General features: G+C 42.4%; 1 protein-coding gene across 2 annotated transcripts in view; it reads right to left on the bottom strand.

The window, feature by feature from the left end:
• Window positions 1–13950, bottom strand: part of LOC132884865 (zinc finger BED domain-containing protein 4-like) — a 114883-nt gene extending 100933 nt beyond the window's left edge. For both annotated transcript variants that reach the window (XM_060918882.1, XM_060918881.1), the window contains exon 1: window positions 13754–13950. The gene's annotated coding sequence lies outside the window, so the exon portion shown is untranslated. The remainder of the gene's footprint in view (window positions 1–13753) is intronic.
• Between the last annotated feature and the right edge of the window lie 208 nt (window positions 13951–14158).

Raw genomic sequence — 14158 nt, 5'->3', positions numbered from 1 at the left:
TCTCTGGGTGGAGTCTTGCCAAATGACGATTGAAGTTCGAGGTTGTCCTCGTCATCTCCTCGATAGTTCTTCTACATATGGACCACACAGCAGTGCATTTTTTCCCACTGCACAAGAAGTCTGTATTGAGGTATTTCACCTGACATCACAGGGTCACGTGACGCCCCGGTGTCCGCCATTTTGAACGTCAAGCTAGCTAATGTCAACAACAGTAGCTAGTATGTTACTGTAGCAATGTTTACGTTCAGTCATTTGGATGACTGTTAAAACCTTTCAGTCTCAAGTTTTTCCTTTACTGGATTTACTAGTTTACTGAGCTAGCGCGCTCGGGCAAGCTGGGAGCTGGCGCGTTCGGGCAAGCTGGGAGCTAGCATGCGCCGGCCTGCTAGTGCGCGCCAGCTCCCAGCTAGCCCGAGCGCGCCAGCTCCCAGCTTGCCCAAGCGTGCCAGCTCCCAGCTTGCCCGAGCACGCCAGCTCCCAGCTTCCCCGAGCGCGCTAGCTCCCAGCTTGCCCTAGCATGCTAGCTCAGTAAACTAGTAAATCCAGTAAAGGAAAAACTTGAGACTGAAAGGTTTTAATAGTCATCCAAATGACTGAACGTAAACATTGCTACAGTAACATACCAGCTACTGTTGTTGACATTAGCTAGTGCTAACAGCTAGCTGCTAGTGCACTACTACAACTACACCGACCCTAATAATACAGTTCTTGGTGATTGCCTGGTAACAGCAAATTTATAACGGGCGATGTCTCAACAGACTAAGAAGTTATTTCAATGACATTTAATAACATTTTGTTTATCCTGAGGACCGAAAGTAAATGAAAATGTGAACAAACCTTAGCTGTAATAAGATGGCGACCACCGGCTCCAGGGACGACCCTCTGATGTAGGCATGTTACCCAGCCTGACACAAATAGGCATCCAAACTCGTATACGCTTTCAGATCAATACCTGTGTATGGCGATGGGTTTTTAACGACATAGGTATACAGATCATGTGGGCCGAAGTCAGGTAAAGACGAGGGCTTCGTGTACTTCCGTACGTCAGTGAACAATCCTGGTGGAAGCAGGTAAAGGTCGTTCTCTAAGCCTGCTAACCTCAATTTTTGCAAATACCTCTCCCTCTGCTCGCCCTGTAAATGCCCTATGTTGCTGGATAGTGAAGGTGTTTTCTGCATCTCGCTCCTTTTTCTTTTATGTTTTTCGTTTGTCGCCTTCCTCGCATTCAAACTGATTCGAGCCGTGCCGTCCAAAATGGCAGCATCACATGACTTGGTCACGTGGGTGAAATACCTCAATAAGCAAAGCAGACAATCCTAAGGGCGTTCTCTCCAGGCATTTAAGCCCAATAATGTTAATTTGTTCCTGAACATGATGTATGAACAGGTGACTGTGCATTCTCTTGCACAAAATTAGTATAAAAATTAATGTAGATAGAAATATTTTATGCCAAATTATTATGGCATGTTACAAAAAAATAAAGAAAAAAATCAGAGTCCTTGTCTCCAATTTATGAGTCCGAATGCAGTTAATGCACGAGTCTGAGTCATGAGTGCTCAAGTCCAAGTCAAGTCACGAGTCCTTAAAATTAGGGCACAAGTTGGACTCGAGTCCGAGTCCTGCAAGCCTGGCTGTAACACTAAAACTTTCCTCTGAGAAAATATTCCGAATATAAAACCCCTTTTGAAAGTAGAACTATGAACACTTCAGAAGCTATTATTTCTGATAGTGTGTCAATACATTTATCAAAATCAAAATAATCCATTCCTTGCACTGATGTATTACTTAAATGCATACTAATCTCTTCTTTATAGTCATACCAATACATTCCTCAAACACTTAGATCTTTTTCTTCTGGAGTTCTACACCAGAGCAGATGCCATTGGAAACAAGACTCCAGTATGTTTTTTTTTTTATCAATTGACGAAGTAAATAAAATCATTTACTTTCTATGTTGCTTATCTATTGCAGGTTGTGGGTGAGTTGGAGCTGATCCCAACTGACACTGGGTTGGGTGAGAGGCAGAGTACAACCTGGACAGGTCGTCAGTCTATAGTAGGGCTAACACAGAGAATCAGGTAGCCATTCACACTCATATTTACACTTACGGTAGGGGCAACTTAAGCTGCTTTAACATGGGCACTTGTGCCGGAACAAGTTGTCCCCAGAGCAAGTTGCCCCGGCGCAACTGCCTGTCTAAACATGATTTGTTCTGGAACAATTTGACACCAGTGAAGAGAAGAAACCTTTATTTGTCACATGCACACTTCAAGCACAGTGAAATTCATCCTCTGCACTTAACCCATCTGAAGCAATGAACACATGCACACACACCCAGAGCAGTGGGCAGCCACACAGCGCCCGGGGAGCAGTCAGGGGTTAGGTACCTTGCTCAAGGGCACCTCAGCCCAAGGCCGCCCCACGTCAACCTAACTGCATGTCTTTGGATTGTGGGGGAAACTGGAGCACCTGGAGGAAACCCATGCAGACACGGGGAGAACATGCAAACTCCACACAGAAAGGCCCTTGCTGGCCGCTGGGCTCGAACCCGGAACCTTCTTGCTGTGAGGCGACCATGCTAACCGCTACACCACCGTGGCGCCCACGTGGGTGCAACTAGTTCCGGAACATCTTGCTCTGAGTGTAACTTGCTCCTGCTTACTGTCTAAACAAAATCGGTAGCAAGTAGGAAGGCTTATGTGTGTGTGCGGTAGTGTTCATACGGGTCATTTATCATCCGGACAAGACCGCTTCGCAGTAAACTCATTACCTTTCATAACTCCAGACTGAGCGTTGGACAAGGAAAGGAATTACTGTCATCAACATAAACATAAAAGTGATTCTCTCCCACCGTTGACGTTCTTGGAACATCCTGATGCAACACCATGCATTTGTGTTTATGTTCTAGAGCCTTCGTCACTGTCTTTTTCTTATAAGAGCCATGAAAATGTTGAAAAATATGAAAGCATGCCTTTCATCTTCACCCGCCATTTTGCTTCTTGATCACCGATTCGCACATACGCAGTTTTGTGTTTGACCGCGAGTTGGCTTAGTGGTTAGTGTGTCCACCTCTCCATTGGGAGATCACGAGTTCTACTTGTGGTTGGGTCATACCAAATACCATCATAAAAATGGTACCTCCTACCATCTGGCAAGGCATGCTGCAATACAGATGCTAGTGGGGAAATCAAACTCTGGTGCTTACCAGAGGACCAGCCCCCCACTCTAACCTTAGCTGTATTGAGGTATTTCACCTGACGTCACAGGGTCACGTGACGCCCCGGTGTCCACCATTTTGGACGGCAAGCTAGCTAATGTCAACAACAGTAGCTAGTATGTTACTGTAGCAATATTTACGTTCAGTCATTTGGATGACTGTTAAAACCTTTCAGTCTCAAGTTTTTCCTTTACTGGATTTACTAGTTTACTGAGCTAGCGCGCGATGGCTCCCGGCTCGGCCGGCGAGCGCGCGATGGCTCCCGGCTCGGCCGGCGAGCGCGCGATGGCTCCCGGCTCGGCCGGCGAGCGCGCGATGGCTCCCGGCTCGGCCGGCGAGCGCGCGATGGCTCCCGGCTCGGCCGGCGAGCGCGCGATGGCTCCCGGCTTGGCCGAGCGCGCTAGCTCAGTAAACTAGTAAATCCAGTAAAGGAAAAACTTGAGACTGAAAGGTTTTAACAGTCATCCAAATGACTGAACGTAAATATTGCTACAGTAACATACCAGCTACGATGTTGTTGACATTAGCTAGTGCTAACAGCTAGTTGCTAATACACTGCTACAACTACACCGACCCTAATAATACAGTTCTTGGTCATTGCCTGGTAACAGCAAATTTATAACGGGCCATGTCTCAACAGACTAAGAAGTTATTTCAATGACATTTAATAACATTTTGTTTATCCTGAGGACCGAAAGTAAATGAAAATGTGAACAAACCTTAGCTGTAATCAGATGGCGACCACCGGCTCCAGGGACGACCCGCTGATGTAGGCATGTTACCCAGCCTGACACAAAATATTTGTAGGCATCCAAACTCGTATACGCTTTCAGATCAATACCTGTGTATGGCGATGGGTTTTTAATGACATAGGTATACAGATCATGTGGGCCGAAGTCAGGTAAAGACGAGGGCTTCGTGTACTTCCGTACGTCAGTGAACAATCCTGGTGGAAGCAGGTAAACGTCGTTCTCCAAGCCTGCTAACCTCAATTTTTGCAAATGCCTCTCCCTCTGCTCGCCCTGTAAATGCCCTACGTCGCTGGATAGTGAAGGTGTTTTCTGCATCTCGCTCCTTTTTCTTTTATGTTTTTCGTTTGTCGCCTTCCTCGCATTCAAACTGATTCGAGCCGTGCCGTCCAAAATGGCAGCGTCACATGACTTGGTCACGTGAGTGAAATACCTCAATAGGCGAGAGGCCGAGGGCTATCGAAACAGAGATCTGCATCGCACCCGTATGCCATAAAGAGTTGGTTAGTACTGGGACAGGGGACTGCCTGGGAAGACCAGATTCTGGCGTGAGAGGGACTTTGACTTTTGTGTTTACCTGGCTAACTTCCGGTTTGCCAACAATAGTGTGAGCGTGTAAACACAAAGGAAAGTGGGCGCAACTTGTTCCCACTGCCCATGTAAAAGCAGCTTTAGAATAGCCAGTTGACCTAATCCACATGTCTTTGGAAAGAAACCAGAACACCTGGAGGAAACCCATGTAGCCATGAGGAGAACATGCAAACTCCACCAGAAAGGTCCTCGGTTGACCAGCAGGTTTGAAAACGAGGCCTTCTTGCTGTGAGATGACCGTGCTACAGAGATGGATAGTAACAAAGTACATTTACTTGAGTACTGTACTTAAGTACACTTTTTGAGTATGTGTACTTTACTTGAGTATTTTTTTTGGAAACTTTTTACTTTAACTTCACTACATTTGAAGGCAAATATTGTATTTTTCACTTCACTACATTTTTTTCAAGGTCCTCATTACTATGAAGCAGCTTTGAAAGTGGATGGGTTTTTTTTTTCTCCCCTTTTCCAAAACGTGATTGTTTTTTTCACAGATGACACTGAGACAGCCTATCAGTAATCACTAGGGTCAGGTCACGTCCATAGACTGTATAAAATCAAGTTCACTTATTTCTTAGCAGCATTATTTAACACAATCAGTTGATAGCAGAATGGAAGGAGGCCGTTGTTCTGGAGAATGCATGCACTCATGGCTATAGCTAGAACCCATGTTTCAGTTTTCTGAAAGGATTAAAGATTCGTTTCGTTATAAATGTTTGCCTTGTTTGCCAAAAACGATCCATATAATGGCCTACAAAAACTCGCCATGCAACCTGCGGAAGCATATTGAGGTATATAAATGTTTTATTCCAAGAGAAAGCTTGCAATGAAATTGTCTGTGCTTTTAGAGCTAGTGATAACATTGGAAATGTAGCTATGCAGTCTGGTTAGTCAAGTGACTTTCTATGGATTTGCCCACCAAGTTGCCATAGCCTTGTCCACGGCTAACGTTTACACATATTTAGTTAACTTGGACAGTGTTAGTTAGCATGTAAAAACGGAGTTATGCTAACATGAACAACATTAACTTATCTGAAGTCCTTTCAGAAATATGTTAGCATAATCTTGCCAAATAAACAGAATGTAGAACAGTTTCTTTTCTAGTAACATTAGCTACCCAATATGATTTTGAGTTTGAAAAGCATTTGCTAGCATTTCAGGTGGAGTTTCACTGCCTAGCTAGCTTAACATTAAACCACCATGATACAGCATGCGTTCATTTTGTGAATTCACATTTCTGTCTTTGGTAACGGCATTAGGTTTTGTAAGCGTTGTGGCAATAATACAACTACGCATTGACAGAAAATGTACTTTTAATACTTAAGTATTTTTAAAAGCAAGTACTTTAACTTCAGTAAAAATTTGACTGTACAACTTGTATCGGAATAACATTTGACCAGTGGGATCTGTACTTTGACTTAAGTAATGAAGTTGGGTATTTTGCCCATCTCTGCTGTACTAACCACTACACCACCATACTGCCCAATCTTGTTTTTAAAAATGGTCATATCACTCCCTAACGGTTTGGACAGGAGATTGAAATGCCATCTCAGTATATGGAATGAAGAAGACATTTACAATTAAGAGGCTGTCCACACGGCAACGGATTCAGGTGAATCTGATAAAATTGTTTATCGTTTCGGCCTGGCGTCCACACGGCACCGGCGTTTTGGGTGCCCCAAAATGAGAACGGGTTCCAGAGTGGAAAAATCTGGCAACAGCGCCGTTGCGAAGTCGTCTGGATGAGTAGAACGGATTTGTTTACGATGACATCACAACTACATGACTAGAACAAGCAGCACTCTCGCTGTTTTGTATGAACCACTGCATTGCATTCACTTTTGTATACAGCTTTTCTTTTAAATAAACAAGTAACTGAACCATTTCTTGAATTTCTTTTTTTTTATTGGAGAAGACTGCTTTTCAAAATGTTCACACACAATATAAAAAGTTATATAAATTATATAAAAATGCTTTTCAAAATGTTCACACACAATAAGAAAATTAAGTTATATAAAACTATGCACACTAATAAAACTAATTTGTACACACAGAAGGCACGATTTCCTCACGTAGTCGCAGCCATCTTCTTCTTGTTGTTGTGTGCTTGTTCCTGTGAGTGCTTCACGCCGTGTAGAAGAAGGGGTTTATGCGCATGCGTCCTACTTCTTCTATTGTTCTGGTGTCTCTGATGGGACCGTCTTACAGTGCACGTAGAGGTGTGGCATGTGTATTGCATCATTTTCAGCAAGCGTTGCGTTGCCATATGTACCTGATATTTTACTGATCCGTTGCCCATGTGGACGCGATATTTTTTTAATAAAATCTTGTTGCCGTTGTCGTGTGGATGTAGCCTAGACTTCATCTGAAGCGTTTACCAGTGCTAAGAAAAAGAAAAGAAATAGCAGTCCATTAAGAGCAATCAATCTTGCAACAACCCTGAAATGATGACACCTTTCACTTAAATGAGACAGAAACAAATTGGTATGGGCTTGAGTTATCAGGCTAGGTGTGTAAACGACCCCCATCCTCCAATATACGAATGCTGATTCATTTCTCCATCCCATTCACCGAAATGGCCTACAGGAACGCCAACATGAATGACTTGCATGAATCCAAACTCTTCCAATTTAAAGTTAATAGAAAAGGAATTGTTTTGATTCCGCTTGGGCTTGGTGATGCTTTAGCGTTTGGCATTTTTATACCACCAACAAAACAAACCTCATTTGAGCTTTTGGTTTTGAATGTTGTTACTCTTCTGTATTAAGATTTTTATCCTTATTGCATTATTGAAACATTCCTGTATGAGCTAGAAATGATTTAGAGATTGCTTGAGAAGGGTGGAGATAAACCTCAAGATGACTGAATCACTGATACTGCCAGCATCCTGTGGTCATAAGTTAATATCTCTCTCATTTTAATAAAGCAATGTCTGTGTTGGATTTTAAATGTCACTGGAGCCATCAGCACCAACCACAGAAACTGAAGCCCCGCCTCTATTAGGGAAAAAAAACCCTTCTTTTTAACCAAGAATTCCCAACTTCACCCCCCTGTCCCTCACCCTAATTCATCTTACTTTTTATCCATTCCAATTCTTTGTGGGTTTTGAGGCTTGGACAGAAAAGCATCATTAATACTAATTGTTCTGTTGCGCGCACATTTTTACTCACACACACGCACTGCCAGCTGTTAAGTTTAGGGCAGTTGTGCAGGAGCCTGGAGTTCAGCCCATACCAAAGCAAGAATTGCCCACTGTGTTGTCAAGAAACAATGAAGGAAATATCTTTCTTTTTTTTTGAGCGAGGGCTTTGTATTTCAGCACAGGAAGCCAGGCTGGATTGAGTGCGAGTGTTGCTGTGCCAAACCAGTGTGGAGGGATTAAGTGGGGTGTGGTCCACATGAGTTCTTGCCATAGCACAGGAGAAGTCATTTGCTCTGCCTCAGACTTTTATTGCATCCCAGTTTTTCACTTTTCATTTTACAAGTGTGACTGCACAATAAAATAAACTGCGCTGAATGAACGACTGCAGTGTTGAATCCTCACTTTTCCCAATTATGCCATTACAGACATAAATGGCACATTGGAAATGAATTTCTTCTGTACATGATTGCATCAGCAGCCTTAGAACTAGTGGCAGCTTGTCCATGGGGCAGACAGTGTTAATTTTCATCAAGTCTCATTCACATCTCCATTCATTTTAAATTCCGTTTGCAATACTAATTACCTCTTTTGAGGGACCATCAATTTAAAAAATCTATTTGACAGATAAAAGAATGTTTGTTCCATTGATTTTGCTTTCCTTTCTAAATCATGGGGCAGCATCTTCATTACCTTATTTAGCGAGTTATTATTCCACCTAGACCACGAGTTGGCCTAGTGGTTAGTGTGTCTACCTCTTGACCAGGAGATTGCAAGTTCTACTCATACCAAAGACCGTCATAAGGCCATCTGGTGAGGCATGCCGCAATACAGATGCGAGTAGGGAGTCACACTCTTGTGGTTACCAGAGGACTAACCCCCCACTGTAACCCTAGACTACATAAGAGGCCAAGGGCTATGGAGATTGGTGCTGCCTACAAGGGCCTGGCTAGTACTACATTACATTTAATAGCATTTAGCAGACACACTTCTCCAGAGTGATGTACAACATCCCTAGGGAGCAGTTGGGAGTTAGGTGCCTTGCTCAAGTGTACTTCAGCCATTCCTGCTCATCCAGGGAATCAAACCAGCAACTGTTGGTCCCAAAGCTGCTTCTCTATCCATTAGACCATGGTACTAGGACAGGACACTGCCTGGGAAGATCACATCCTGGCATGGGAAGGACTTTGACTAGTCACCTAGTGACCAGAAAATGGGACTGCAACATGAGTTTATAGACGCCCACTGGGGCTGGAATAACGCTGCCCCGTGCCCATAGTGCTAATTCCAGTCTTATAGGGTTAAAATAATTCTTACTGTTATTGACTTAATTGAAAGCTAAAATTCACAAAAAATTACAAAACACACACACACACACACACACACAACTTCTCTGAGGAGAAACCGAGATCCAGCTTGACTATGACCCAAGATAAAGTGACTGTTCAAGACCAGCATTCCTGTGAGGTCACCCAAACCTCTGAAAATTCAGTTCAAGCTCTTGTAAGAATGACTTCAATACAGAATCAACACTAGGAATTTTTCTGTGTGCAAATTGTGTAATATCGTCTTGTATCACGAACAACCAATTGTGAAAACATTTCAAGGCTATGAACTCATTCCGGTAATCCTGCAATACAAATATAGTTTGTCCAGATTAAACCAAGGGTGGAGCTTGGGATGCATCCTGGGATTTCCATGTGATGTAACTCAGATTTCAGGTATGTGGCTTCAGCATTGAGATAACAATGTCTATTCTTGGTATCTCAGAAAAGTGAGACAGAACCTGTGATGTTGTCTATGGAAATGTCTGAGTGAATGTTTGTTTGCTGATTGTGTTGAGTGATGAAAGTGCTGCTGAATTCGTGGAAACCCTGCACATAGCTGTGAGCACATACTCATAAGATGCTAAATGCTACATTTTTGTAAACACCAGTTTGATGCAGGGCGGCACGGTGGTGTAGTGGTTAGCGCTATCGCCTCACAGCAAGAAGGTCCTGGGTTCGAGCCCCGGGGCCGGCGAGGGCCTTTCTGTGTGGAGTTTGCATGTTCTCCCCGTGTCCGCGTGGGTTTCCTCCGGGTGCTCCGGTTTCCCCCACAGTCCAAAGACATGCAGGTTAGGTTAACTGGTGACTCTAAATTGACCGTAGGTGTGAGTGTGAATGGTTGTCTGTGTCTATGTGTCAGCCCTGTGATGACCTGGCGACTTGTCCAGGGTGTACCCCGCGTTTCGCCCGTAGTCAGCTGGGATAGGCTCCAGCTTGCCTGCGACCCTGTAGAAGGATAAAGCGGCTAGAGATAATGAGATGAGATGAGATGAGTTTGATGCATCATTGCTTGCAGGCCTTAGCCACCGATGACCCTTTTTAACCAACAGGGAATGGGTTCCGTACACCAAATTTTGACCCCATCAAAGAATTTCAACCAAAAATAAATTGGTTCAGAGCCTGAAAATGTGGTTCCCACCTGTAACCAAAATATAGCTGGTTGAACCATGATGAAATCAGTGGGTGTGTCATTAGTTTGGCGAGGAAGCAGAGCACAGTAATGGAGAACATAATGGAAAAGGATACAGTTTCAGAAAAAAATAGAATGAAAACAAACATCTGCAATAATGGAACAAAAGCTTGCAGGTAATCAATGTGCACTGCCATCTTGTTGCTATTGTTTAGTCCCATTTTGCATCATGCAACAACCTCTGTTCATGACGCATCCTTGATTGCAATGGTTCTGCTCAAAACTGGTGAAAACGTGGGCCGGTTCACTAACTGGCACCAAGGTTCAAAGAATCCTGAATGGAACCCATTCAAGAACCTATTCTCTGTCGGTTGAAAAGGAGTATGAAAGTACATTTTATGACACTGTTTAAAACCTGAAAGTAACCAGGACTAAAGCTTCATCCATCATGGTTTATTGCTGTTATACAGTGTCATGCAAAAGTATTCATCCCCCTTGGTGTTTGTCCTGTTTTACTGTATTACAAGCTAGAATTGAAAATGGAATTCTGGGGGGTTAGTACCATTTGATTTACACAACATGCCTACAACTTTAAAGGTGCAAAACAATAATTAAGATGAAAAAACAGAAATCTGGAGTGTGCATAGTATTCACCCCTCCAAGTCAATACTTTGTAGAGCCACCTATTACTGCAATTACAGCTGCAAGTCTCTTGGGGTATGTCTCTATTAGCTTAGCACATCTAGCCACTGGGATTTTTGCCCATTCCTCAAGGCAAAACTGTTCCAACTCCTTCATGTTAGATGGGTTGCGTTGGTGTACAGCAATCTTCAAGTTAAGGCACAGATTCTCAATTGGATTGCGGTCTGGGCTTTGATTAGGCCATTCCAAGACATTTAAATGTTTCCCTTTAACCCACTTCAGTGTAGCTTTAGCAGTATGTTTAGGGTCATTGTCCTGCTGAAACGTGAACCTTCATCCCAGTCTCAAACCTCTGGCTGATTCAAACAGGTTTTCCTGTTGGAAAAACGTATGGTACAAAATGCTAAACCAGTGTCTATCTTGCCTACATTAGCCTCATAGTTCCATCATAAGTCAACTGCACAGATATATGATTGCAGTGAATTCTCATTTGATATCATTGGATAAAAGTATCATCAACATAAGTCCAAATGTAAATAAGCTTGTTTTTTTCCCCTCCAGATTTGACTGTTTAAAAAAAAAAAATCCTATGGTTTGTTTTAAATGTTGCTAATAGATGTGACTTCATTGACATTTGAAAGGTAAAATGTTGTAATTTTTTGCACAGTTTACTGAAATAAATTCCCTAATGAGTACCATGAAGAATTAAATGAAATCCACAACAAACAGACGCCTTCTGTCAGGCGTCATTACAGCCCGATTAGGATTTATGAGAAGTAAATTACGTATAAGGAGCCCAGGGAGCCTCATCTAAAGCAGAAACCACAAGGAAACAAATAAAAAACACACCAGTCTACTGAGATATCTACTGAGGTCATCACTCTGAATGATCTAGAAACAATATGCACAGCATTTGCATGCACACACTGGCAGAAACAGGTGAAAGACATGCATTATTATTGTAGGATTTACTTCAGATATTTCCTGGAAGAATTGTGAAATTTCAATTGGATTGAGTTACTCAGTGCATAAACACTCAAAAACGAGTTCAGGAAACACAATGATCAAATTGAATCATGCAGATTTTTACGTTGGGATATTAACAGCATACTAACAGCTCAGTCACAGACACTGGTATGGCGCAAGCTTAGCATAGTCTAAATTTCATAATAATAGACTTTTTAAAAATAAAATGTACCGTGTTTTGCAAAAGTATTCACCCTCCATTGGTGTTTGTCCTGTTTTGTTGCATTACAAGCTGGAATTAAAATGGATTTTTGGGGGGTTAGCACCATTTGATTTACACAACAGGCCTACCACTTTAAGGGTGTTTTTTTTTAATTGTGATACAAACAATAATTAAGATGAAAAAACAAATCTGGAGTGTGCATAGGTATTCACCCAACAAAGTCAATACTTTAGAGCTACATTTTGCAACAATTCCAGCTGCAAGTCTCTTGGGATATGTCTCTATTAGCTTAGCACATCTAGCCACTGGGATTTTTGCCCATTCCTCAAGGCAAAACTGCTCCAACTCCATGTTAGATGGGTTGCGTTGGTGTACAGCAATCTTCAAGCTATGCCACAGATTCTCAGTTGGATTGGGGTCTAGGCTTTGATTAGGTCATTCCAAGACATTTAAATGTTTCCCTTTAAACTGCTCCAGTGTAGTTTTAGCAGTATGTTTAGGGTCATTGTCCTGCTGGAATGTGAACCTTTGTCCCAGTCTCAAACCTCTGGCTGACTCAGACAGGTTTACCTCCAGAATTGCCCTGTATTTAGTGCCATCCATCTTTCCTTCAATTCACCAGCTTTCCTGTCTCTGCAGATGAAAAACATCCCCACAGCATGATGCTGCCACCACCATGCTTCACTGTAGGAATGATGTTCTCAGGGTGTTGGGTTTGTGCCACACATGGTGTTTCCCATGATGACCAAAAAGATCAATTTTAGTCTCATTTGACCAGAGAATCTTCTTCCATGTGTTTGGAGAGTCTGCCACATGCTGTTGGGCAAGCTCCAAACGTGTTTTCTTAAGCAATGACTTTTTTCTTCTAGTCACTCTTCCATAAAGCCCCACTCTGTGGAGTGTATGCCTTAAAGTGGTCCTATGGACAGATACTCCCATCTCTGCTGTGGATCTTTGCAGCTCCTTCAGTGTTCTCTTTGGTGTCTTTGTTGCATTGCCTGGTTTGTGAGTTTTGGTGGGCGGCCTTCTCTTGTCAGGTTTGTATTGGTGACGTATTCTTTTCATTTTGCTGTAATGGATTTAATGGTGCTCCGTGGGATATTCAAAGTTTGGGATGATTTTTTTATAACCCAACTCTGATCTATACTTCTCCACAACTTTGTCTCTGACCTGTTTGGAGGCTCCTTGGTTTTCATATTGCTTGCTTAGTAGTGTTGCAGAGTCAGGGTCCTTCCAGAACAGGTTGATTTATACAGACATCATGTGACAGATCATGTGACACTTTGATTGCACACAGGTGGATCTTAATCAACTAATTATGTGACTTATGAAGTGAATTGGTTGGACCAGCTCTTATTTGGGGGTTTCATATGAAAGGGGATGAATACCTGTGCACACTCCAGATTTCTTTTTTTTGTCTTAATTATTGTTTGTGTCACCCAAAAAAAATCTGCACCTTAAAAGTGGTAGGCATGTTGTGTAAATCAAATGGTACTAACCTTTCGAAAATCCATTTTAATTCCAGCTTCTAATGCGACAAAACAGGACAAACATCAAGGGGGATGAATACTTTTGCAAGACACTGTACCTTTGAAGATTATGGCAGCTCTGAAGACCCTTCCTGCTTAATGAACGAAGTCAAACTGTGTGGGATTATATTCAAGGATCTCAAGCACTAAGTAACATTCTGTTGTTCATTGTTCTCTCTGAATTGCTTGTTTAAAAAAAATCCAGTGATGTAAGGCTGTGTCAGGTTAGCTCATACTCACCCCTCTGTTCTGCCCCCTATCAAGTCTTTCCATCAAACTTGACATCCATGTATTGTGTGTCGACAAAAATGGCTTGTGCTGCTGTTGGTAAAATAAAAAAAGACCTTTTGAAAATGTCCCCCCTGCTTTCCTTTTTACTTTTTTTTGCAAGTTGAAGCTTAATGTGCTTTCTTTTTCATTCAGTTTGGTTTCTGTGCCACTCAGCAGCTGAGTTTAAATCAAACTGACATTTGTTGCTGATTTGGGGCATTGAAAATGCTCACGGGAGTGATAGGAAAATTTTTAGCTGGCACTGTTCCAGTATTTGAATCATCACACGCATACAAAAACCTGTATTTTCTCTTCCATTCCTATTTATCTGGTTTTATAGATATTTCCAGCATTAAAAGGTCGCAGTTACAGTTT

This window comes from Neoarius graeffei, chromosome 4 (assembly GCF_027579695.1).
Source record: "Neoarius graeffei isolate fNeoGra1 chromosome 4, fNeoGra1.pri, whole genome shotgun sequence".
Taxonomy (NCBI): Eukaryota; Metazoa; Chordata; class Actinopteri; order Siluriformes; family Ariidae; genus Neoarius; species Neoarius graeffei.
This window is presented reverse-complemented; position numbering and strand designations above follow the sequence as displayed.